The sequence below is a fragment of the Micromys minutus genome (assembly GCF_963924665.1).
Source record: "Micromys minutus genome assembly, chromosome: 1".
Classification (NCBI taxonomy): Eukaryota; Metazoa; Chordata; class Mammalia; order Rodentia; family Muridae; genus Micromys; species Micromys minutus.
In genome coordinates, this window is record NC_137969.1 from 146,455,154 (window position 1) to 146,480,686 (window position 25,533).

Sequence of the window (25,533 nt, forward strand, 5' to 3'; positions counted from 1 at the left end):
TTGCCCCAAAATAAGGGAAATTTCTGCAATTTTGCTCCAAAATTAGGGGAATTTCTGCCTTTTTGACACAAAATTAGGGGCATTAAAGTCTTTTTGCCCCAAATAAGGGAAATTTTTGCATTTTTGCCCAAAATTAACTGGAATTTCTGCCTTTTTGCCCTAAAATAAGAATTTCTGCCCTTTTGGCAGAAAATAAGAGGAATTTCAGTCTTTTTGCCCTAAAATAAGGGTTATTTCTACATTTTTGACCCCAAATAAGCGGAATTTCTGCATTTTTGACCCGAAATAAGGGGATTTCTGCATTTTTGCCCCAAGATAAGGGAAATTTCTACAATTTTGCCCCCAAATAAGGGAAATTTCTGCAATTTTGTCTCCAAAAAGGGAAATTTCAGGAATTTTGCCCCACAATAAGGGGAATTTCTGCCTTTTTGCCCCAAAATTAGGGGAATTTCTGCTTTTTGCCCCAAAATTAGGGGCATTACTGGGTTTTTGCCCCTAAATAAGGGAAAAATTCTGCCTTTTTGCTTAAAATTAATTGAAATTTCTGCCTTTTTGCCCTAAAATAAGAAGTATTTCTGTCTTTTTGGAAAAAATAAGGGGAATTTCAGTCTTTTTCCCTAAAATAAGTTTAATTTCTGCAATTTGCCCCCAAATTAGCGGAATTACTGCCTTTTGGACCCGAAATAAGGGAAATTTCTGGATTTCTGTCCCATGATAAGTGAAATTTCTGCAATTTTGCCCCAAAATAAGGGAAATTTCTGCCTTTTTGCCCCAAATAAGGGGAATTTGTGCAATTTTGCATTAAAATAAAGTGGAATTTCTTCATTTTTGCCTCAAAATAATGGGAATTTCTGCAATTTTGACACAAAATTAGGAGAATTTCTGCAATTTTGCACAAATTAAGGGAAATTTCTGCAATTTTGCCCCAAGATAAGGGAAATTTCTGCAATGATGTCCATAAAAAGGGAAATTTCAGCAAATTTGCCCCACAATAAAGGGAATTTCTGCCTTTTTGCCCCAAAATTAGGGGAATTTCTGAATTATTGCCCGAAAATGAGAAGCATTACTGCATTTTTACCCCAAAATAAGAAAAATTTCTGCAGTTTGACCCAAAATAAAGAAAATTTCTGCAATTTTGTCCCATAAAGAGGGAAATTTCTGCATTTTTTTCCCAAAATAAGAGAAACGTCTGCCTTTTTGACTCAAAATTTGTTAAATTTCTGAATTTTGCCCCCAAATTAGAAGCATTACTGCATTTTTGCCCCAAAATATGGGAAATTTCTGCAATTTTATTCCAAAATAAGGGAAATTTCTGCCTTTTTACCCCAAAATAATGGGAATTTCTGCATTTTTGCCACAAAATAAGGGAAATTTCTGCAATTTTATCCTAAAATAAGTTAAATTTCTATCCTTTTACTCCAAAAAAGGGAAATTTCTGCCTATTTGGCCCAAAATAAGGGGAATTTCTGCATTTTTGCCCCAAAATAAAGGGAATTTCTGTATTTTTGCCCCGAAATAAAAAGAATTTCTGTCTTTTTGCCCTAAATTAAGGAAAATTTCTTCATTTTGCTCCAAAATAAGGGGAATTTCAGCATTTTTGCCCCCGAATAAGGGGAATTTCTGCAATTTTGCCCCAAAATAAAGGGAATTTCTGGAATTTTGACACAAAATTAGGGGAATTACTGCAATTTTGCCCCAAAATAATGGAAATTTCTGCAATTGTGCTCAAAAATTAGGGGAATTTCTGCCTTTTTGACACAAAATTAGGGGCATTACTGTCTTTTTGCCCCAAATAAGGGAAATTTCTGCATATTTGTCCAAAATTAAGTGGAATTTCTTCCTTTTTGCCCTAAAATAAGAATTTCTGTTTTTTTGGCACAAAATATGGGGAATTTCAGTCTTTTTGCCCTAAAATAAGGGTAATTTCTGCATTTTTGACCCCAAATAAGCGGAATTTCTGCCTTTTTGACCCGAAATAGGGGGCATTTATGCATTATTCCCCAAGATAAAAGAAATTTCTGCAATTTTACCCCAAAATAAGGGAAATTTCTGCAATTTTGTTTCAAAAAATGGAAATTTCTGCATTTTTGCCCCCAAATCACAAGAATTTCTGCATTTTGCCCAAAAATTAGGCGAATTTCTGCCTTTTTGCCCCCAAATTTGGGACATTACTTCCTTTTTGCCCAATAATAAGGGAAAATCATGCAATTTTGCTCGAAAATAAGTGGATTTTCTACCTTTTTGCCGCAAAAGAAGGGGAATTTCTGCCTTTTTGATCCAAAATTAGGGGTATTACTGCAATTTTGCTCCAAAATAATTGGGAATTTCTGCAATTTTGCCCAAAAATAAAGGGAATATCTGCAATTTTGACAGAAAATTAGGGGAATTACTGCAATTTTGCCCATAAATAAGGGAAAATCATGCAATTTTGCTCCAAAATTAGGGGAATTTCTGCCTTTTTGACACAAAATTAGGGGTATTACTGCAATTTTGCTCCAAAATAATTGGGAATTTCTGCAATTTTGCCCAAAAATAAAGGGAATATCTGCAATTTTGACAGAAAATTAGGGGAATTACTGCAATTTTGCCCCAAAATAAGGGAAATTTCTGCAATTTTGCTCCAAAATTAGGGGAATTTCTGCCTTTTTGACACAAAATTAGGGGCATTAAAGTCTTTTTGCCCCAAATAAGGGAAATTTCTGCATTTTTGCCCAAAATTAACTGGAATTTCTGCCTTTTTGCCCTAAAATAAGAATTTCTGCCCTTTTGGCACAAAATAAGAGGAATTTCAGTCTTTTTGCCCTAAAATAAGGGTTATTTCTGCATTTTTGACCCCAAATAAGCGGAATTTCTGCATTTTTGACCCGAAATAAGGGGAATTTCTGCATTTTTGCCCCAAGATAAGGGAAATTTCTACAATTTTGCCCCAAAATAAGGGAAATTTCTGCAATTTTGTCTCCAAAAAGGGAAATTTCAGCAATTTTGCCCCACAATAAGGGGAATTTCTGCCTTTTTGCCCCAAAATTAGGGGAATTTCTGCTTTTTGCCCCAAAATTAGGGGCATTACTGGGTTTTTGCCCCTAAATAAGGGAAAAATTCTGCCTTTTTGCTTAAAATTAATTGAAATTTCTGCCTTTTTGCCCTAAAATAAGAAGTATTTCTGTCTTTTTGGAAAAAATAAGGGGAATTTCAGTCTTTTTCCCTAAAATAAGTTTAATTTCTGCAATTTGCCCCCAAATTAGCGGAATTACTGCCTTTTGGACCCGAAATAAGGGAAATTTCTGGATTTCTGTCCCATGATAAGTGAAATTTCTGCAATTTTGCCCCAAAATAAGGGAAATTTCTGCCTTTTTGCCCCAAATAAGGGGAATTTGTGCAATTTTGCATTAAAATAAAGTGGAATTTCTGCATTTTTGCCTCAAAATAATGGGAATTTCTGCAATTTTGACACAAAATTCAGAGAATTTCTGCAATTTTGCACAAATTAAGGGAAATTTCTGCAATTTTTCCCCAAGATAAGGGAAATTTCTGTAATGATGTCCATAAAAAGGGAAATTTCAGCAATTTTGCCCCACAGTAAAGGGAATTTCTGCCTTTTTGCCCCAAAATTAGGGGAATTTCTGAATTATTGCCCCAAAATGAGAAGCATTACTGCATTTTTACCCAAAAATAAAAAAAATTTCTGCAGTTTGACACAAAATAAAGAAAATTTCTGCAATTTTGTCCCATAAAGAGGGAAATTTCTGCATTTTTTTCCCAAAATAAGAGAAACTTCTGCCTTTTTGACTCAAAATTTGTGAAATTTCTGAATTTTGCCCCCAAATTAGAAGCATTACTGCATTTTTGCCCCAAAATATGGGAAATTTCTGCAATTTTATTCCAAAATAAGGGAAATTTCTGCCTTTTTACCCCAAAATAATGGGAATTTCTGCATTTTTGCCACAAAATAAGGGAAATTTCTGCAATTTTATCCTAAAATAAGTTAAATTTCTATCCTTTTGCTCCAAAATAAGGGAAATTTCTGCCTATTTGGCCCAAAATAAGGGGAATTTCTGCATTTTTGCCCCAAAATAAGGGGAATTTCTGTATTTTTGCCCTGAAATAAAAAGAATTTCTGTCTTTTTGCCCTAAAATAAGGAAAATTTCTGCATTTTTGCTCCAAAATATGGGGAATTTCAGCATTTTTGCCCCCAAATAAGGGGAATTTCTGCAATTTTGCCCCAAAATAAAGGGAATTTCTGGAATTTTGACACAAAATTAGGGGAATTACTGCAATTTTGCCCCAAAATAATGGAAATTTCTGCAATTGTGCTCAAAAATTAGGGGAATTTCTGCATTTTTGACACAAAATTAGGGGCATTACTGTCTTTTTGCCCCAAATAAAAGAAATTTCTGCATTTTTGTCCAAAATTAAGTGGAATTTCTTCCTTTTTGCCCTAGAATAAGAATTTCTGTTTTTTTGGCAAAAAATATGGGGAATTTCAGTCTTTTTGCCCTAAAATAAGGGTAATTTCTGCATTTTTGACCCCAAATAAGCGGAATTTCTGCTTTTTGACCCGAAATAGGGGGAATTTCTGCATTATTCCCCAAGATAAAAGAAATTTCTGCAATTTTACCCCAAAATAAGGGAAATTTCTGCAATTTTGTCCCCAAAAATGGAAATTTCTGCATTTTTGCCCCCAAATCACGAGAATTTCTGCATTTTGCCCCAAAATTAGGCGAATTTCTGCCTTTTTGCCCCCAAATTTGGGGCATTACTTCATTTTTGCCCAATAATAAGGGAAAATCATGCAATTTTGCTCGAAAATAAGTGGATTTTCTACCTTTTTGCCCCAAAAGAAGGGGAATTTCTGCCTTTTTGGTCCAAAATTAGGGGTATTACTGCAATTTTGCTCCAAAATAATTGGGAATTTCTGCAATTTTGCCCGAAAATAAAGGGAATATCTGCAATTTTGACAGAAAATTAGGGGAATTACTGCAATTTTGCCCCAAAATAAGGGAAATTTCTGCAATTTTGCTCCAAAATTAGGGGAATTTCTGCCTTTTTGACACAAAATTAGGGGCATTAAAGTCTTTTTGCCCCAAATAAGGGAAATTTCTGCATTTTTGCCCAAAATTAACTGGAATTTCTGCCTTTTTGCCCTAAAAGAAGAATTTCTGCCCTTTTGGCACAAAATAAGAGGAATTTCAGTCTTTTTGCCCTAAAATAAGGGTTATTTCTGCATTTTTGACCCCAAATAAGCGGAATTTCTGCATTTTTGACCCGAAATAAGGGGAATTTCTGCATTTTTGCCCCAAGATAAGGGAAATTTCTACAATTTTGCCCCAAAATAAGGGAAATTTCTGCAATTTTGTCTCTAAAAAAGGGAAATTTCAGGAATTTTGCCCCACAATAAGGGGAATTTCTGCCTTTTTGCCCCAAAATTAGGGGAATTTCTGCTTTTTGCCCCAAAATTAGGGGCATTACTGTGTTTTTGCCCCTAAATAAGGGAAAAATTCTGCCTTTTTGCTTAAAATTAATTGGAATTTCTGCCTTTTTGCCCTAAAATAAGAAGTATTTCTGTCTTTTTTGAAAAAAAAAGGGGAATTTCAGTCTTTTTCCCTAAAATAAGTTTAATTTCTGCAATTTGCCCCCAAATTAGCGGAATTACTGCCTTTTGGACCCGAAATAAGGGAAATTTCTGGATTTCTGTCCCATGATAAGTGAAATTTCTGCAATTTTGCCCCAAAATAAGGGAAATTTCTGCCTTTTTGCCCCAAATAAGGGGAATTTGTGCAATTTTGCATTAAAATAAAGTGGAATTTCTTCATTTTTGCCTCAAAATAATGGGAATTTCTGCAATTTTGACACAAAATTAGGAGAATTTCTGCAATTTTGCCCAAAATAAGGGAAATTTCTGCAATTTTGCCCCAAGATAAGGGAAATTTCTGCAATGATGTCCATAAAAAGGGAAATTTCAGCAATTTTGCCCCACAATAAAGGGAATTTCTACCTTTTTGCCCCAAAATTAGGGGAATTTCTGAATTATTGCCCCAAAATGAGAAGCATTACTGCATTTTTACCCCAAAATTAGAAAAATTTCTGCAGTTTGACCCAAAATAAAGAAAATTTCTGCAATTTTGTCCTATAAAGAGGGAAATTTCTGCATTTTCTTTCCCAGAATAAGAGAAACTTCTGCCTTTTTGACTCAAAATTTGTGAAATTTCTGAATTTTGCCCCCAAATTAGAAGCATTACTGCATTTTTGCCCCAAAATATGGGAAATTTCTGCAATTTTATTCCAAAATAAGGGAAATTTCTGCCTTTTTACCCCAAAATAATGGGAATTTCTGCATTTTTGCCACAAAATAAGGGAAATTTCTGCAATTTTATCCTAAAATAAGTTAAATTTCTATCCTTTTGCTCCAAAATAAGGGAAATTTCTGCCTATTTGGCCCAAAATAAGGGGAATTTCTGCATTTTTGCCCCAAAATAAGCGGAATTTCTGTATTTTTGCCCTGAAATAAAAAGAATTTCTGTCTTTTTGCCCTAAAATAAGGAAAATTTCTGCATTTTTGCTCCAAAATAAGGGGAATTTCAACATTTTTGCCCCCGAATAAGGGGAATTTCTGCAATTTTGCCCCAAAATAAAGGGAATTTCTGCAATTTTGACACAAAATTAGGGGAATTACTGCAATTTTGCCCCAAAATAATGGAAATTTCTGCAATTGTGCTCAAAAATTAGGGGAATTTCTGCCTTTTTGACACAAAATTAGGGGCATTACTGTCTTTTTGCCCCAAATAAGGGAAATTTCTGCATTTTTGTCCAAAATTAAGTGGAATTTCTTCCTTTTTGCCCTAAAATAAGATTTTCTGTTTTTTTGGCACAAAATATGGGGAATTTCAGTCTTTTTGCCCTAAAATAAGGGTAATTTCTGCATTTTTGACCCCAAATAAGCGGAATTTCTGCGTTTTGACCCGAAATAGGGGGAATTTCTGCATTATTCCCCAAGATAAAAGAAATTTCTGCAAATTTACCCCAAAATAAGAGAAATTCCTGCAATTTTGTCCCAAAAATGGAAATTTCTGCATTTTTCCCCCAAATAAGGAGAATTTCTGCATTTTGCCCCAAAATTAGGGGAATTTCTGCCTTTTTGCCCCCAAATTAGGGGCATTACTTCATTTTTGCCCAATAATAAGGGAAAATCATGCAATTTTGCTCGAAAATAAGTGGAATTTCTACCTTTTTGCCCCAAAAGAAGGGGAATTTCTGCCTTTTTGATCCAAAATTAGGGGTATTACTGCAATTTTGCTCCAAAATAATTGGGAATTTCTGCAATTTTAACCCAAAATAAAGGGAATATCTGCAATTTTGACAGAAAATTAGGGGAATTACTGCAATTTTGCCCCAAAATAAGGGAAATTTCTGCAATTTTGCTCCAAAATTAGTGGAATTTCTGCCTTTTTGACACAAAATTAGGGGCATTAAAGTCTTTTTGCCCCAAATAAGGGAAATTTCTGCATTTTTGCCCAAAATTAACTGGAATTTCTGCCTTTTTGCCCTAAAAGAAGAATTTCTGCCCTTTTGGCACAAAATAAGAGGAATTTCAGTTTTTTGCCCTAAAATAAGGGTTATTTCTGCATTTTTGACCCCAAATAAGCAGAATTTTGAATTTTTGACCCGAAATAAGGGGAATTTCTGCATTTTTGCCCCAAGATAAGGGAAATTTCTACAATTTTGCCCCAAAATAAGGGAAATTTCTGCAATTTTGTCTCCAAAAAGGGAAATTTCAGCAATTTTGCCCCACAATAAGGGGAATTTCTGCCTTTTTGCCCCAAATTTAGGGGAATTTCTGCTTTTTGCCCCAAAATTAGTGGCATTACTGGGTTTTTGCCCCTAAATAAGGGAAAAATTCTGCCTTTTTGCTTAAAATTAATTGAAATTTCTGCCTTTTTGCCCTAAAATAAGAAGTATTTCTGTCTTTTTGGAAAAAATAAGGGGAATTTCAGTCTTTTTCCCTAAAATAAGTTTAATATCTGCAATTTGCCCCCAAATAAGTGGAATTACTGCCTTTTGGACCCGAAATAAAGGAAATTTCTGGATTTCTGTCCCATGATAAGTGAAATTTCTGCAATTTTGCTCCAAAATAAGGGAAATTTCTGCCTTTTTGCCCCAAATAAGGGGAATTTCTGCAATTTTGCATTAAAATAAAGTGGAATTTCTGCATTTTTGCCTCAAAATAATGGGAATTTCAGCAATTTTGACACAAAATTAGGGGAATTTCTGCAATTTTGCCCAAAATAAGGGAAATTTCTGCAATTTTGCCCCAAGATAAGGGAAATTTCTGCAATGATGTCCATAAAAAAAGAAATTTCAGCAATTTTGCCCCACAATAAAGGGAATTTCTGCCTTTTTGCCCCAAAATTAGGGGAATTTCTAAATTATTGCCCCAAAATGAGAAGCATTGCTGCATTTTTACCCCAAAATAAGAAAAATTTCTGCAGTTTGACACAAAATAAAGAAAATTTCTGCAATTTTGTCCCATAAAGAGGGAAATTTCTGCATTTTTTTCCCAAAATAAGAGAAACTTCTGCCTTTTTGACTCAAAATTTGTGAAATTTCTGAATTTTGCCCCCAAATTAGAAGCATTACTGCATTTTTGCCCCAAAATATGGGAAATTTCTGCAATTTTATTCCAAAATAAGGGAAATTTCTGCCTTTTTACCCCAAAATAATGGGAATTTCTGCATTTTTGCCACAAAATAAGGGAAATTTCTGCAATTTTATCCTAAAATAAGTTAAATTTCTATCCTTTTGCTCCAAAAAAGGGAAATTTCTGCCTATTTGGCCCAAAATAAGGGGATTTTCTGCATTTTTGCCCCAAAATAAGGGGAATTTCTGTATTTTTGCCCTGAAATAAAAAGAATTTCTGTCTTTTTGCCCTAAAATAAGGAAAATTTCTGCATTTTTGCTCCAAAATAAGGGGAATTTCAGCATTTTTGCCCCCAAATAAGGGGAATTTCTGCAATTTTGCCCCAAAATAAAGGGATTTTCTGGAATTTTGACACAAAATTAGGGGAAATACTGCAATTTTCCCCCAAAATAATGGAAATTTCTGCAATTGTGCTCAAAAATTAGGGGAATTTCTGCCTTTTTGACACAAAATTAGGGGCATTACTGTCTTTTTGCCCCAAATAAGGGAAATTTCTGCATTTTTGTCCAAAATTAAGTGGAATTTCTTATTTTTTGCCCTAAAATAAGAATTTCTGTTTTTTTGGCACAAAATATGGGGAATTTCAGTCTTTTTGCCCTAAAATAAGGGTAATTTCTGCATTTTTGACCCCAAATAAGCGGAATTTCTGCCTTTATACCCGAAATAGGGGGAATTTCTGCATTATTCCCCAAGATAAAAGAAATTTCTGCAATTTTGCCCCAAAACAATGGAAATTTCTGCAATTTTGTCCCAAAAAATGGAAATTTCTGCATTTTTGCCCCCAAATAAGGAGAATTTCTGAATTTTGCCCCAAAATTAGGGGAATTTCTGCCTTTTTGCCCCCAAATTAGGGGCATTACTTCCTTTTTGCCCAATAATAAGGGAAAATCATGCAATTTTGCTCGAAAATAAGTGGAATTTCTACCTTTTTCCCCCAAAAGAAGGGGAATTTCTGCCTTTTTGATCCAAAATTAGGGGTATTACTGCAATTTTGCTCCAAAATAATTGGGAATTTCTGCAATTTTGCCCCAAAATAAAGGGAATATATGCAATTTTGACAGAAAATTAGGGGAATTACTGCAATTTTACCCCAAAATAAGGGAAATTTCTGCAATTTTGCTCCAAAATTAGGGGAATTTCTTCCTTTTTGACACAAAATTAGGGGCATTAAAGTCTTTTTGCCCCAAATAAGGGAAATTTCTGCATTTTTGTCTAAAATTAAGTGGAATTTCTTCCTTTTTGCCCTAAAATAAGAATTTCTGTTTTTTTGGCACAAAATATGGGAAATGTCAGTCTTTTTGCCCTAAAATAAGGGTAATTTCTGCATTTTTGACCCCAAATACGCGGAATTTCTGCCTTTTTGACACGAAATAGGGGGAATTTCTGCATTATTCCTCAAGAAAAAAGAAATTTCTGCAATTTTGCCCCAAAATAAGGGAAATTTCTGCAATTTTGTCCCAAAAAATGGAAATTTCTGCATTTTTGCCCCCAAATAAGGAGAATTTCTGCATTTTGCCCCAAAATTAGGGGAATTTCTGCCTTTTTGCCCCCAAATTAGGGGCATTACTTCCTCTTTGCCCAATAATAAGGGAAAATCATGCAATTTTGCTCGAAAATAAGTGGAATTTCTACCTTTTTGCCCCAAAAGAAGGGGAATTTCTGCCTTTTTGATCCAAAATTAGGGGTATTACTGCAATTTTGCTCCAAAATAATTGGGAATTTCTGCAATTTTGCCCCAAAATAAAGGGAATATCTGCAATTTTGACAGAAAATTAGGGGAATTACTGCAATTTTGCCCCAAAATTAGGGGAATTTCTGCCTTTTTGACACAAAATTACGGGCATTAAAGTCTTTTTGCCCCATAGAAGGGAAATTTCTGCATTTTTGCCTAAAATTAACTGGAATTTCTGCCTTTTTGCCCTAAAATAAGAATTTCTGCCCTTTTGGCACAAAATAAGAGGAATTTCAGTCTTTTTGCCCTAAAATAAGGGTTATTTCTGCATTTTTGACCCCAAATAAGCGGAATTTCTGCATTTTTGACACGAAATAAGGGGAATTTCTGCATTTTTGCCCCAAGATAAGGGAAATTTCTACAATTTTGCCCCAAAATAAGGGAAATTTCTGCAATTTTGTCTCCAAAAAGAGAAATTTCAGCAATTTTTCCCCACAATAAGGGGAATTTCTGCCTTTTTGCCCCAAAATTAGGGGAATTTCTGCTTTTTGCCCCAAAATTAGGGGCATTACTGGGTTTTTGCCCCTAAAGAAGGGAAAAATTCTGCATTTTTGCTTAAAATTAATTGAAATTTCTGCCTTTTTGCCCTAAAATAAGTATTTCTGTCTTTTTGGAAAAAATAAGGGGAATTTCAGTCTTTTTCCCTAAAATAAGTTTAATTTCTGCAATTTGCCCCCAAATTAGCGGAATTACTGCCTTTTGGACCCGAAATAAGGGAAATTTCTAGATTTCTGTCCCATGATAAGTGAAATTTCTGCAATTTTGCCCCAAAATAAGGGAAATTTCTGCCTTTTTGCCCCAAATAAGGGGAATTTCTGCATTTTTGCCTCAAAATAATGGGAATTTCTGCAATTTTGACACAAAATTAGGGGAATTTCTGCAATTTTGCCAAAAATAAGGGAAATTTCTGCAATTTTGCCCCAAGATAAAGGAAATTTCTGCAATTATGTCCATAAAAAGGGAAATTTCAGCAACTTTGCCCCACAATAAAGGAAATTTCTGCCTTTTTGCCCCAAAATTAGGGGAATTTCTGAATTATTGCCCCAAAATGAGAAGCATTACTGCATTTTTACCCCAAAGTAAGAAAAATTTCTGCAGTTTGACCCAAAATAAAGAAAATTTCTGCAATTTTGTCCCATAAAGAGGGAAATTTCTGCATTTTTTTCCCAAAATAGAAGAAACTTCTGCCTTTTTGACTCAAAATTTGTGAAATTTCTGAATTTTGCCACCAAATTAGAAGCATTACTGCATTTTTGCTCCAAAATATGGGAAATTTCTGCAATTTTATTCCAAAATAAGGGAAATTTCTGCCTTTTTACCCCAAAATAATGGGAATTTCTGCATTTTTGCCACAAAATAAAGGAAATTTCTGCAATTTTATCCTAAAATAAGTTAAATTTCTCTCCTTTTGCTCCAAAAAAGGGAAATTTCTGCCTATTTGGCCCAAAATAAGGGGAATATCTGCATTTTTGCCCCAAAATAAGGGGAATTTCTGTATTTTTGCCCCGAAATAAAAAGAATTTTTGTCTTTTTGCCCTAAATTAAGGAAAATTTCTGCATTTTTGCTCCAAAATAAGGGGAATTTCAGCATTTTTGCCCCCGAATAAGGGGAATTTCTGCAATTTTGCCCCAAAATAAAGGGAATTTCTGGAATTTTGACACAAAATTAGGGGAATTACTGCAATTTTGCCCCAAAATAATGGAAATTTCTGCAATTGTGCTCAAAAATTAGGGGAATTTCTGCCTTTTTGACACAAAATTAGGGGCATTACTGTCTTTTTGCCCCAAATAAGGGAAATTTCTGCATTTTTGTCCAAAATTAAGTGGAATTTCTTCCTTTTTGCCCTAAAATAAGAATTTCTGTTTTTTTGGCACAAAATATGGGGAATTTCAGTCTTTTTGCCCTAAAATAAGGGTAATTTCTGCATTTTTGACCCCAAATAAGCGGAATTTCTGCCTTTTTGACCCGAAATAGGGGGAATTTCTGCATTATTCCCCAAGATAAAAGAAATTTCTGCAATTTTGCCTCAAAATAAGGGAAATTTCTGCAATTTTGTCCCAAAAAATGGAAATTTCTGCATTTTTGCTTCCAAATAAGAAGAATTTCTGCATTTTGCCCCAAAATTAGGGGAATTTCTGCATTTTTGCCCCCAAATTAGGGGCATTACTTTCTTTTTGCCCAATAATAAGGGAAAATCATGCAATTTTGCTCGAAAATAAGTGGAATTTCTACCTTTTTGCCCAAAAAGAAGGGGAATTTCTGCCTTTTTGATCCAAAATTAGGGGTATTACTGCAATTTTGCTCCAAAATAATTGGGAATTTCTGTAATATTGCCCCAAAATAAAGGGAATATCTGCAATTTTGACAGAAAATTAGGGGAATTACTGCAATTTTGCCCCAAAATAAGGGAAATTTCTGCAATTTTGCTCCAAAATTAGGGGAATTTCTGCCTTTTTGACACAAAATTAGGGGCATTAAAGTTTTTTTGCCCCATATAAGGGAAATTTCTGCATTTTTGCCCAAAATTAACTGGAATTTCTGCCTTTTTCCTAAAATAAAAATTTCTGCCCTTTTGGCACAAAATTAAAGAAATTTCAGTCTTTTTGCCCTAAAATAAGGGTTATTTCTGCATTTTTGACCCCAAATAAGCGGAATTTCTGCATTTTTGACCCGAAATAAGGGGAATTTCTGCATTTATTCCCCAAGATAAGGGAAATTTCTACAATTTTGCCCCAAAATAAGGGAAATTTCTGCAATTTTGTCTCCAAAAAGGGAAATTTCAGCAATTTTTCCCCACAATAAGGGGAATTTCTGCCTTTTTGCCCCAAAATTAGGGGAATTTCTGCTTTTTGCCCCAAAATTAGGGGCATTACTGTGCTTTTGCCCCTAAATAAGGGAAAATTCTGCATTGTTGCTTAAAATTAATTGAAATTTCTGCCTTTTTGCCCTAAAATAAGAAGTATTTCTGTCTTTTTGGAAAAAATAAGGGGAATTTCAGTCTTTTTCCCTAAAATAAGTTTAATTTCTGCAATTTGCCCCCAAATTAGCGGAATTACTGCCTTTTGGACCCGAAATAAGGGAAATTTCTGGATTTCTGTCCCATGATAAGTGAAATTTCTGCAATTTTGCCCCAAAATAAGGGAAATTTCTGCCTTTTTGCCCCAAATAAGGGGAATTTGTGCAATTTTGCATTAAAATAAAGTGGAATTTCTGCATTTTTGCCTCAAAATAATGGGAATTTCTGCAATTTTGACAAAAAATTAGGGGAATTTATGCAATTTTGCCCAAAATAAGGGAAATTTCTGCAATTTTGCCCTAAGATAAGGGAAATTTCTGCAATGATGTCCATAAAAAGGAAAATTTCAGCAATTTTGCCACACAATAAAGGGAATTTCTGCCTTTTTGCCCCAAAATTAGGGGAATTTCTGAATTATTGCCCCAAAATGAGAAGCATTACTACATTTTTACCCCAAAATAAGAAAAATTTCTGCAGTTTGAACCAAAATAAAGAAAATTTCTGCAATTTTGTCCCATAAAGAGGGAAATTTCTGCATTTTTTTCCCAAAATAAGAGAAACTTCTGCCTTTTTGACTCAAAATTTGTGAAATTTCTGACTATTGCCCCCAAATTGGAAGCATTACTGCATTTTCCCCAAAATTTGGGAAATTTCTGCAATTTTATTCCAAAATAAGGGAAATTTCTGCCTTTTTACCCCAAAATAATGGGAATTTCTGCATTTTTGCCACAAAATAAGGAAAATTTCTGCAATTTTATCCTAAAATAAGTTAAATTTCTATCCTTTTGCTCCAAAATAAGGGAAATTTCTGCCTATTTGGCCCAAAATAAGGGGAATTTCTGCATTTTTGCCCAAAAATAAGGGGAATTTCTGTATTTTTGCCCTGAAATAAAAAGAATTTCTGTCTTTTTGCCCTAAAATAAGGAAAATTTCTGCATTTTTGCTCCAAAATAAGGGGAATTTCAACATTTTTGCCCCCGAATAAGGGGAATTTCTGCAATTTTGCCCCAAAATAAAGGGAATTTCTGGAATTTTGACACAAAATTAGGGGAATTACTGCAATTTTGCCCCAAAATAATGGAAATTTCTGCAATTGTGCTAAAAAATTAGGGGAATTTCTGCCTTTTTGACACAAAATTAGGGGCATTACTGTCTTTTTGCCCCAAATAAGGGAAATTTCTGCATTTTTGTCCAAAATTAAGTGGAATTTCTTCCTTTTTGCCCTAAAACAAGAATTTCTGTTTTTTTGGCACAAAATATGGGGAATTTCAGTCTTTTTGCCCTAAAATAAGGGTAATTTCTGCATTTTTGACCCCAAATAAGCGGAATTTCTGCCTTTATGACACGAAATAGGGGGAATTTCTGCATTATTCCCCAAGATAAAAGAAATTTCTGCAATTTTTCCCCAAAATAAGGAAAATTTCTGCAATTTTGTCCCCAAAAATGGAAATTTCTGCATTTTTGCCCCCAAATAAGAAGAATTTCTGCATTTTGCCCCAAAATTAGGGGAATTTCTGCCTTTTTGCCCCCAAATTAGGGGCATTACTTCCTTTTTGCCCAATAATAAAAAAAATCATGCAATTTTGCTCGAAAATAAGTGGAATTTCTACCTTTTTGCCCCAAAAGAAGGGGAATTTCTGCCTTTTTGATCCAAAATTAGGGGTATTACTGCAATTTTGCTCCAAAATAATTGGGAATTTCTGCAATTTTGCCCGAAAATAAAGGGAATATCTGCAATTTTGATAGAAAATTAGGGGAATTACTGCAATTTTGCCCCAAAATAAGGGAAATTTCTGCAATTTTGCTCCAAAATTAGGGGAATTTCTGCCTTTTTGACACAAAATTAGGGGCATTAAAGTCTTTTTGCCCCAAATAAGGGAAATTTCTGCATTTTTGCCCAAAATTAACTGGAATTTCTGCCTTTTTGCACTAAAATAAGAATTTCTGCCCTTTTGGCACAAAATAAGAGGAATTTCAGTCTTTTTGCCCTAAAATAAGGGTTATTTCTGCATTTTTGACCCCAAATAAGCGGAATTTCTGCATTTTTGACCCGAAATAAGGGGAATTTCTGCATTTTTGCCCCAAGATAAGGGAAATTTCTACAATTTTGCCCCAAAATAAGGGAAATTTCTGCAATTTTGTCTCCAAAAAGGGAAATTTCAGCAATTTTGCCCCACAATAAGGGGAATTTCTGCCTTTTTGCCCCAAAATTAGGGGAATTTCTGCTTTTTGCCCCAAAATTAGGGGCATTACTGGGTTTTTGCCCCTAAATAAGAAAAAAATTCTGCCTTTTTGCTTAAAATTAATTGAAATTTCTGCCTTTTTGCCCTAAAATAAGAAGTATTTCTGTCTTTTTGGAAAAAATAAGGGGAATTTCAGTCTTTTTCCCTAAAATAAGTTTAATTTCTGCAATTTGCCCCCAAATTAGCTGAATTACTGCCTTTTGGACCCGAAATAAGGGAAATTTCTGGATTTCTGTCCCATGATAAGTGAAATTTCTGCAATTTTGCCCCAAAATAAGGGAAATTTCTGCCTTTTTGCCCCAAATAAGGGGAATTTGTGCAATTTTGCATTAAAATAAAGTGGAATTTCTTCATTTTTGCCTCAAAATAATGGGAATTTCTGCAATTTTGACACAAAATTAGGAGAATTTCTGCAATTTTGCACAAATTAAGGGAAATTTCTGCAATTTTGCCCCAAGATAAAAGAAATTTCTGCAATGATGTCCATAAAAAGGGAAATTTCAGCAAATTTGCCCCACAATAAAGGGAATTTCTGCATTTTTGCCCCAAAATTAGGGGAATTTCTGAATTATTGCCCCAAAATGAGAAGCATTACTGCACTTTTACCCCAAAATAAGAAAAATTTCTGCAGTTTGACCCAAAATAAAGAAAATTTCTGCAATTTTGTCCCATAAAGAGGGAAATTTCTGCATTTTTTTCCCAAAATAAGAGAAACTTCTGCCTTTTTGACTCAAAATTTGTGAAATTTCTGAATTTTGCCCCCAAATTAGAAGCATTACTGCATTTTTGCCCCAAAATATGGGAAATTTCTGCAATTTTATTCCAAAATAAGAGAAATTTCTGCCTTTTTACCCCAAAATAATGGGAATTTCTGCATTTTTGCCACAAAATAAGGGAAATTTCTGCAATTTTATCCTAAAATAAGTTAAATTTCTATCCTTTTGCTCCAAATTCAGGGAAATTTCTGCCTATTTGGTCCAAAATAAGGGGAATTTCTGCATTTTTGCCCCAAAATAAGGGGAATTTCTGTATTTTTGCCCCGAAATAAAAAGAATTTCTGTCTTTTTGCCCTAAATTAAGGAAAATTTCTGCATTTTGCTCCAAAATAAGGAGAATTTCAGCATTTTTGCCCCCGAATAAGGGGAATTTCTGCAATTTTGCCCCAAAATAAAGGGAATTTCTGGAATTTTGACACAAAATTAGGGGAATTACTGCAATTTTGCCCCAAAATAATGGAAATTTCTGCAATTGGGCTCAAAAATTAGGGGAATTTCTGCCTTTTTGACACAAAATTAGGGGCATTAAAGTCTTTTTGCCCCAAATAAGGGAAATTTCTGCATATTTGTCCAAAATTAAGTGGAATTTCTTCCTTTTTGCCCTAAAATAAGAATTTCTGTTTTTTTGGCACAAAATATGGAGAATTTCAGTCTTTTTGCCCTAAAATAAGGGTAATTTCTGCATTTTTGACCCCAAATAAGCGGAATTTCTGCCTTTTTGACCCGAAATAGGGGGAATTTCTGCATTATTCCCCAAGATAAAAGAAATTTCTGCAATTTTACTCCAAAATAAGGGAAATTTCTGCAATTTTGTTTCAAAAAATGAAAATTTCTGCATTTTTGCCCCCAAATCACGAGAATTTCTGCATTTTGCCCCAAAATTAGGGGAATTTCTACCTTTTTGCCCCCAAATTAGGGGCATTACTTCCTTTTTGCCCAATAATAAGGGAAAATCATGCAATTTTGCTCGAAAATAAGTGGATTTTCTACCTTTTTGCCCCAAAAGAAGGGGAATTTCTGCCTTTTTGATCCAAAATTAGGGGTATTACTGCAATTTTGCTCCAAAATAATTTTGAATTTCTGCAATTTTGCCCGAAAACAAAGGGAATATCTGCAATTTTGACAGTAAATTAGAGGAATTACTGCAATTTTGCCCCAAAATAAGGGAAATTTCTGCAATTTTGCTCCAAAATTAGGGGAATTTCTGCCTTTTTGACACAAAATTAGGGGCATTAAAGTCTTTTTGCCCCAAATAAGGGAAATTTCTGCATTTTTGCCCAAAATTAACTGGAATTTCTGCCTTTTTGCCCTAAAATAAGAATTTCTGCCCATTTGGCACAAAATAAGAGGAATTTCAGTCTTTTTGCCCTAAAATAAGGGTTATTTCTGAATTTTTGACCCCAAATAAGTGGAATTTCTGCATTTTTGACCCGAAATAAGGGGAATTTCCGCATTTTTGCCCCAAGATAAGGGAAATTTCTACAATTTTGCCCCAAAATAAGGGAAATTTCTGCAATTTTGTCTCCAAAAAGGGAAATTTCAGCAATTTTTCCCCACAATAAGGGGAATTTCTGCCTTTTTGCCCCAAAATTAGGAGAATTTCTGCTTTTTGCCCCAAAATTAGGGGCATTACTGGGTTTTTGCCCCTAAATAAGGGAAAAATTCTGCCTTTTTGCTTAAAATTAATTGAAATTTCTGCCTTTTTGCCCTAAAATAAGAAGTATTTCTGTCTTTTTGGAAAAAATAAGGGGAATTTCAGTCTTTTTCCCTAAAATAAGTTTAATTTCTGCAATTTGCCCCCAAATTAGCGGAATTACTGCCTTTTGGACCCGAAATAAGGGAAATTTCTGGATTTCTGTCCCATGATAAGTGAAATTTCTGCAATTTTGCCCCAAAATAAGGGAAATTTCTGCCTTTTTGCCCCAAATAAGGGGAATTTGTGCAATTTTGCATTAAAATAAAGTGGAATTTCTGCATTTTTGCCTCAAAATAATGGGAATTTCTGCAATTTTGACACAAAATTAGGAGAATTTCTGCAATTTTGCACAAATTAAGGGAAATTTCTGCAATTTTGCCCCAAGATAAGGGAAATTTCTGCAATGATGTCCATAAAAAGGGAAATTTCAGCAAATTTGCCCCACAATAAAGGGAATTTCTGCCTTTTTGCCCCAAAATTAGGGGAATTTCTGAATTATTGCCCCAAAATGAGAAGCATTACTGCATTTTTACCCCAAAATAAGAAAAATTTCTGCAGTTTGACCCAAAATAAAGAAAATTTCTGCAATTTTGTCCCATAAACAGGGAAATTTCTGCATTTTTTTCCCAAAATAAGAGAAACGTCTGCCTTTTTGACTCAAAATTTGTGAAATTTCTGAATTTTGCCCCCAAATTAGAAGCATTACTGCATTTTTGCCCCAAAATATGGGAAATTTCTGCAATTATATTCCAAAATAAGGGAAATTTCTGCCTTTTTACCCCAAAATAATGGGAATTTCTGCATTTTTGCCACTAAATAAGGGAAATTTCTGCAATTTTATCCTAAAATAAGTTAAATTTCTATCCTTTTGCTCCAAAAAAGGGAAATTTCTGCCTATTTGGCCCAAAATATGGGGAATTTCTGCATTTTTGCCCCAAAATAAGGGGAATTTCTGTATTTTTGCCCCGAAATAAAAAGAATTTCTGTCTTTTTGCCCTAAATTAAGGAAAATTTCTGCATTTTGCTCCAAAATAAGGGGAATTTCAGCATTTTTGCTACCGAATAAGGGGAATTTCTGCAATTTTGCCCCAAAATAAAGGGAATTTCTGGAATTTTGACACAAAATTAGGGGAATTACTGCAATTTTGCCCCAAAATAATGGAAATTTCTGCAATTGTGCTCAAAAATTAGGGGAATTTCTGCCTTTTTGACACAAAATTAGGGGCATTACTGTCTTTTTGCCCCAAATAAGGGAAATTTCTCCATATTTGTCCAAAATTAAGTGGAATTTCTTCCTTTTTGCCCTAAAATAAGAATTTCTGTTTTTTTGGCACAAAATATGGGGAATTTCAGTCTTTTTGCCCTAAAATAAGGGTAATTTCTGCATTTTTGACCCCAAATAAGCGGAATTTCTGCGTTTTGACCCGAAATAGGGGGAATTTCTGCATTATTCCCCAGATAAAAGAAATTTCTGCAATTTTACCCCAAAATAAGGGAAATTTCTGCAATTTTGTTTCAAAAAATGGAAATTTCTGCATTTTTGCCCCCAAATCACGAGAATTTCTGCATTTTGCCCCAAAATTAGGCGAATTTCTGCCTTTTTGCCCCCAAATTTGGGACATTACTTCCTTTTTGCCCAATAATAAGGGAAAATCATGCAATTTTGCACGAAAATAAGTGGATTTTCTACCTTTTTGCCCCAAAAGAAGGGGAATTTCTGCCTTTTTGATCCAAAATTAGGGGTATTACTGCAATTTTGCTCCAAAATAATTGGGAATTTCTGCAATTTTGCCCGAAAATAAAGGGAATATCTGTAATTTTGACAGAATATTAGGGGAATTACTGCAATTTTGCCCCAAAATAAGGGAAATTTCTGCAATTTTGCTCCAAAATTAGGGGAATTTCTGCCTTTTTGACACAAAATTAGGGGCATTAAAGTCTTTTTGCCCCAAATAAGGGAAATTTCTGCATTTTTGCCCAAAATTAACTGGAATTTCTGCCTTTTTGCCCTAAAATAAGAATTTCTGCCCTTTTGGCACAAAATAAGAGGAATTTCAGTCTTTTTGCCCTAAAATAAGGGTTATTTCTGCATTTTTGACCCCAAATAAGCGGAATTTCTGCATTTTTGACCCGAAATAAGGGGAATTTCTGCATTTTTGCCACAAGATAAGGGAAATTTCTACAATTTTGCCCCCAAATAAGGGAAATTTCTGCAATTTTGTCTCCAAAAAGGGAAATTTCAGCAATTTTGCCCCACAATAAGGGGAATTTCTGCCTTTTTGCCCCAAAATTAGGGGAATTTCTGCATTTTGCCCCAAAATTAGGGGAATTTCTTCCTTTTTGCCCCCAAATTATGGGCATTACTTCCTTTTTGCCCAATAATAAGGGAAAATCATGCAATTTTGCTCAAAAATATGTGGATTTTCTACATTTTTGCCCCAAAAGAAAAGGAATTTCTGCCTTTTTGATCCAAAATTAGGGGTATTACTGCAATTTTGCTCTAAAATAATTGGGAAATTCTGCAATTTTAATCCAAAATAAAGGGAATATCTGCAATTTTGACAGAAAATTAGGGGAATTACTGCAATTTTGCCCCAAAATAAGGGAAATTTCTGCAATTTTGCTCCAAAATTAGGGGAATTTCTGCCTTTTTGACACAAAATTAGGGGCATTAAAGTCTTTTTGCCCCAAATAAGGGAAATTTCTGCATTTTTGCCCAAAATTAACTGGAATTTCTGCCTTTTTGCCCTAAAATAAGAATTTCTGCCCTTTTGGCACAAAATTAAAGAAATTTCAGTCTTTTTGCCCTAAAATAAGGGTTATTTCTGCATTTTTGACCGCAAATAAGCGGAATTTCTGCATTTTTGACCCGAAATAAGGGGAATTTCTGCATTTTTGCCCCAAGATAAGGGAAATTTCTACAATTTTGCCCCAAAATAAGGGAAATTTCTGCAATTTTGTCTCCAAAAAGGGAAATTTCAGCAATTTTGCCCCACAATAAGGGGAATTTCTGCCTTTTTGCCCCAAAATTAGGGGAATTTCTGCTTTTTGCCCCAAAATTAGGGGCATTACTGTGTTTTTGCCCCTAAATAAGGGAAAAATTCTGCCTTTTTGCTTAAAATTAATTGAAATTTCTGCCTTTTTGCCCTAAAATAAGGAGTATTTCTGTCTTTTTGGAAAAAATAAGGGGAATTTCAGTCTTTTTCCCTAAAATAAGTTTAATTTCTGCAATTTGCCCCCAAATTAGCGGAATTACTGCCTTTTGGACTCGAAATAAGGGAAATTTCTGGATTTCTGTCCCATGATAAGTGAAATTTCTGCAATTTTGCCCCAAAATAAGGGAAATTTCTGCTTTTTTGCCCCAAATAAGGGGAATTTGTGCAATTTTGCATTAAAATAAAGTGGAATTTCTTCATTTTTGCCTCAAAATAATGGGAATTTCTGCAATTTTGACACAAAATTAGGAGAATTTCTGCAATTTTGCCCAAAATAAGGGAAATTTCTGCAATTTTGCCCCAAGATAAGGGAAATTTCTGCAATGATGTCCATAAAAAGGGAAATTTCAGCAATTTTGCCCCACAATAAAGGGAATTTCTGCCTTTTTGCCCCAAAATTAGGGGAATTTCTGAATTATTGCCCCAAAATGAGAAGCATTACTGCATTTTTACCCCAAAATAAGAAAAATTTCTGCAGTTTGACCCAAAATAATTAAAATTTCTGCAATTTTGTCCCATAAAGAGGGAAATTTCTGCATTTTTTCCCAAAATAAGAGAAACTTCTGCCTTTTTGACTCAAAATTTGTGAAATTTCTGAATTTTGCCCCCAAATTAGAAGCATTACTGCATTTTCCCCAAAATATGGGAAATTTCTGCAATTTTATTCCAAAATAAGGGAAATTTCTGCCTTTTTACCCCAAAATAATGGGAATTTCTGCATTTTTGCCACAAAATAAGGGAAATTTCTGTAATTTTATCCTAAAATAACTTAAATTTCTCTCCTTTTGCTCCAAAATAAGGGAAATTTCTGCCTATTTGGCCCAAAATAAGGGGAATTTCTGCATTTTTGCCCCAAAATAAGGGGAATTTCTGTATTTTTGCCCTGAAATAAAAAGAATTTCTGTCTTTTTGCTCTAAAATAAGGAAAATTTCTGCATTTTTGCTCCAAAATAAAGGGAATTTCAGCATTTTTGCCCCCAAATAAGGGGGATTTCTGCAATTTTGCCCCAAAATAAAGGGAATTTCTGGAATTTTGACACAAAATTAGGGGAATTACTGCAATTTTGCCAAAAAATAATGGAAGTTTCTGCAATTGTGCTCAAAAATTAGGGAAATTTCTGCCTTTTTGACACAAAATTAGGGGCATTACTGTCTTTTTGCCCCAAATAAGGGAAATTTCTGCATTTTTGTCCAATATTAAGTGGAATTTCTTCCTTTTTGCCCTAAAATAAGATTTTCTGTTTTTTTGGCACAAAATATGGGGAATTTCAGTCTTTTTGCCCTAAAATAAGGGTAATTTCTGCATTTTTGACCCCAAGTAAGCGGAATTTCTGCGTTTTGACCCGAAATAGGGGGAATTTCTGCATTATTCCCCAAGATAAAAGAAATTTCTGCAATTTTGCCCCAAAATAAGAGAAATTTCTGCAATTTTGTCCCAAAAAATCGAAATTTCTGCATTTTTGCCCCCAAATAAAAAGAATTTCTGCATTTTGCCCCAAAATTAGGGGAATTTCTTCCTTTTTGCCCCCAAATTATGGGCATTACTTCCTTTTTGCCCAATAATAAGGGAAAATCATGCAATTTTGCTCAAAAATATGTGGATTTTCTACATTTTTGCCCCAAAAGAAAAGGAATTTCTGCCTTTTTGATCCAAAATTAGGGGTATTACTGCAATTTTGCTCTAAAATAATTGGGAAATTCTGCAATTTTAATCCAAAATAAAGGGAATATCTGCAATTTTGACAGAAAATTAGGGGAATTACTGCATTTTTGACCCCAAATAAGTGGAATTTCTGCATTTTTGACCCGAAATAAGGGGAATTTCTGCATTTTTGCCCCAAGATAAGGGAAATTTCTACAATTTTGCCCCAAAATAAGGGAAATTTCTGCAATTTTGTCTCCAAAAAGGGAAATTTCAGCAATTTTGCCCCACAATAAGGGGAATTTCTGCCTTTTTGCCCCAAAATTAGGGGAATTTCTGCTTTTTGCCCCAAAATTAGGGGCATTACTGGGTTTTTGCCCCTAAATAAGGGAAAAATTCTGCCTTTTTGCTTAAAATTAATTGAAATTTCTGCCTTTTTGCCCTAAAATAAGGAGTATTTCTGTCTTTTTGGAAAAAATAAGGGGAATTTCAGTCTTTTTCCCTAAAATAAGTTTAATTTCTGCAATTTGCCCCCAAATTAGCGGAATTACTGCCTTTTGGACTCGAAATAAGGGAAATTTCTGGATTTCTGTCCCATGATAAGTGAAATTTCTGCAATTTTGCCCCAAAATAAGGGAAATTTCTGCTTTTTTGCCCCAAATAAGGGGAATTTGTGCAATTTTGCATTAAAATAAAGTGGAATTTCTTCATTTTTGCCTCAAAATAATGGGAATTTCTGCAATTTTGACAAAAAATTAGGAGAATTTCTGCAATTTTGCCCAAAATAAGGGAAATTTCTGCAATTTTGCCCCAAGATAAGGGAAATTTCTGCAATGATGTCCATAAAAAGGGAAATTTCAGCAATTTTGCCCCACAATAAAGGGAATTTCTGCCTTTTTGCCCCCAAATTAGGGGAATTTCTGAATTATTGCCCCAAAATGAGAAGCATTACTGCATTTTTACCCCAAAATAAGAAAAATTTCTGCAGTTTGACCCAAAATAATTAAAATTTCTGCAATTTTGTCCCATAAAGAGGGAAATTTCTGCATTTTTTCCCAAAATAAGAGAAACTTCTGCCTTTTTGACTCAAAATTTGTGAAATTTCTGAATTTTGCCCCCAAATTAGAAGCATTACTGCATTTTCCCCAAAATATGGGAAATTTCTGCAATTTTATTCCAAAATAAGGGAAATTTCTGCCTTTTTACCCCAAAATAATGGGAATTTCTGCATTTTTGCCACAAAATAAGGGAAATTTCTGTAATTTTATCCTAAAATAACTTAAATTTCTCTCCTTTTGCTCCAAAATAAGGGAAATTTCTGCCTATTTGGCCCAAAATAAGGGGAATTTCTGCATTTTTGCCCCAAAATAAGGGGAATTTCTGTATTTTTGCCCTGAAATAAAAAGAATTTCTGTCTTTTTGCTCTAAAATAAAGAAAATTTCTGCATTTTTGCTCCAAAATAAAGGGAATTTCAGCATTTTTGCCCCCAAATAAGGGGGATTTCTGCAATTTTGCCCCAAAATAAAGGGAATTTCTGGAATTTTGACACAAAATTAGGGGAATTACTGCAATTTTGCCACAAAATAATGGAAGTTTCTGCAATTGTGCTCAAAAATTAGGGAAATTTCTGCCTTTTTGACACAAAATTAGGGGCATTACTGTCTTTTTGCCCCAAATAAGGGAAATTTCTGCATTTTTGTCCAATATTAAGTGGAATTTCTTCCTTTTTGCCCTAAAATAAGATTTTCTGTTTTTTTGGCACAAAATATGGGGAATTTCAGTCTTTTTGCCCTAAAATAAGGGTAATTTCTGCATTTTTGACCCCAAGTAAGCGGAATTTCTGCGTTTTGACCCGAAATAGGGGGAATTTCTGCATTATTCCCCAAGATAAAAGAAATTTCTGTAATTTTGCCCCAAAATAAGAGAAATTTCTGCAATTTTGTCCCAAAAAATCGAAATTTCTGCATTTTTGCCCCCAAATAAAAAGAATTTCTGCATTTTGCCCCAAAATTAGGGGAATTTCTTCCTTTTTGCCCCCAAATTATGGGCATTACTTCCTTTTTGCCCAATAATAAGGGAAAATCATGCAATTTTGCTCAAAAATATGTGGATTTTCTACATTTTTGCCCCAAAAGAAAAGGAATTTCTGCCTTTTTGATCCAAAATTAGGGGTATTACTGCAATTTTGCTCTAAAATAATTGGGAAATTCTGCAATTTTAATCCAAAATAAAGGGAATATCTGCAATTTTGACAGAAAATTAGGGGAATTACTGCATTTTTGACCCCAAATAAGTGGAATTTCTGCATTTTTGACCCGAAATAAGGGGAATTTCTGCATTTTTGCCCCAAGATAAGGGAAATTTCTACAATTTTGCCCCAAAATAAGGGAAATTTCTGCAATTTTGTCTCCAAAAAGGGAAATTTCAGCAATTTTGCCCCACAATAAGGGGAATTTCTGCCTTTTTGCCCCAAAATTAGGGGAATTTCTGCTTTTTGCCCCAAAATTAGGGGCATTAC